Source organism: Mustelus asterias, chromosome 24 (genome assembly GCF_964213995.1).
Source record: "Mustelus asterias chromosome 24, sMusAst1.hap1.1, whole genome shotgun sequence".
Taxonomy (NCBI): domain Eukaryota; kingdom Metazoa; phylum Chordata; class Chondrichthyes; order Carcharhiniformes; family Triakidae; genus Mustelus; species Mustelus asterias.
Genome location: NC_135824.1, coordinates 19,717,658 through 19,719,696, shown reverse-complemented (window position 1 = coordinate 19,719,696; position 2,039 = coordinate 19,717,658). Strand labels below are relative to the sequence as shown.

Below are 2,039 nucleotides of genomic sequence, written 5' to 3'. Positions count from 1 at the left end.
TCCAGTTTCCTCCCACAGTCCAAAGATGTGCGGGTTAGGTTGATTGACCATGATAAATTGCCCCTTAGTGTCAGGGTAAATATGTGGGGTTACGAGGATAGGGCCTGGGTGGGATTGTTGTCGGTGCAGGCTCGATGGGCTGAATGGCCTCCTTCTGCACTGTAGAGATTCTATGATTCTATGTACAACAGACCATCCAGCACGCTTTACACTCTAAAAGATGCAAAAGTTAACGGACATCTTTTGTAACCAAGGCTGGTCTCGTGCAAGTGCTTCATTGAGCATCCAGTCACATTTGATGATAGTCTGAATAATTCTCAGGGAATCTACTTCCATCTCCCAAACGATGAGAGGTGCCAAATTTACTGCCTTTTCCCAAATGGAAACAGACAGTGGAATTTAATGATCCCACCGCCTGTGGGATTTCCCAATCCTGCTGAAGTCAATGGACTTTTGAACGGGGTGCTACATTTACAGCCTCGCCCCCACCAACAAATTCCATTTCAAGTCAGTGTGTTGCTGTGAGGGAAGCAGAGTTAACCGCTGTGCCACCATGCCACCCCTAAATTGCGATGAACTCCCCGTCGGGGAATTGAACCCTGGTCTCCCGCATGACAGGCGGGGATACTAACCACTATACTAACGAGGAAGTGATGCTTTGAACTAACGTATGCATTGTACACTTGTTGCAGACACTTTCAGACCAATAACTGAGCTGTGATGAGATGTGTTACTGTACCATGACGTGATGTTGGTCCCCCCGACTGAAGCCTACAATTGGGGTTTCCCCCGCACTGAGGTTCCAATTATCCAATAGATGTTAATACATTCTAAAGCAATGTTCTACAAATATTTTTTACTGGCATCCCAGTTTTACCCAGTGGCCATCCCCTGAAACCAGGGAAGGGAATTAGTGTCGATTTTATTGACAGTGCTTTGAAATGTCTACTCCATGTTTCAGCACTAGCATCCAGCTCTTTCTACAGCTTTACTCTGAGTCCACACCCAGGTTCAAACAATCAAATACAGGGATTGAACTGCAGCGAGAACTTACCTAGAGAGAAAACGGAAAAAGAAAAGGTCAGTAGATCTTCTGGGACCATTTTTGGTGACCCATTTTTCCACATCCCGCAACCCACCTGCAGGTCACGATCTCCACTTTGAAAAACATTGTCCTGAAATCATAGAATCATAGAATCCCTACAGTGCAGAAGCAGGCCATTTGGCCCATTGAGTCTGCACCGACTCTCTCTGATAAAGCAAGACTGGGGACGGGATTTTCTGGCCATGGGATTTTCCGGCTGCGCTCACCCCAAGATCGGAAATTCCCGCCCAAGGTCAACGGACCTTTGCATAGTCCATCCCCGCTTTCAATGATTCCCGTGGCTGGCAAGATGGGAAAATTCCACCTCCTATCCCCTTAACCCCACGTATTTACATCACTAATCCCCCAACCGACACTGGTTGGGACACTAAGGGGCAATTTAGCATGGCCAATCCACCTGACCTGCACATCTTTGGACAGGATAGCACTACTACCCACAAAATTAGCTCAAAGCAAGTTGCACTCAGCAATCACACTCCACATTGTGTTATATTTTATTTAAATTGTAAACATTTCTTACATATTTTTCTTTTGTTTAAATAGTTATTTGGACTGAAAAATGTCCATGTTATGAATTATACCCAATCAGCTTTTATTTGGTCATTGGGTAGTCTTTAAATCACAGAATGCTATTAAAATAACTGATTCAATTTTTAACTGCAGTGCGAAATATGTCTTGACTGCGTGTCATTACAACCAATCATAATTTACTATGGCTCCATTCACTTCCTCCAAATAAAAGGTGTTGCTATGGGAACCCACTTGGGCCGTGGCTATGAATGCCTTACTGTGGGATACATGGAGCATTCTTTCTTCCAGTTTGACTTAATCTTCTCAATCACAATTCTTTCCGATAAGCTGATGACTGAATCGGTGCTGCTCTCTGCATTTACTCCGAACTGGAAGCTTCATCAACATTGCTTTCAATTTCCCG

The 2,039-nt window shown here is 44.4% G+C and overlaps 1 non-coding gene across 1 annotated transcript; it reads right to left on the bottom strand.

The window, feature by feature from the left end:
- Window positions 1–577: 577 nt before the first annotated feature.
- On the bottom strand, window positions 578–649 carry trnad-guc (transfer RNA aspartic acid (anticodon GUC)). The gene has a single exon. It is a non-coding gene; the product is annotated as a tRNA-Asp (tRNA).
- Window positions 650–2,039: the final 1,390 nt, after the last annotated feature.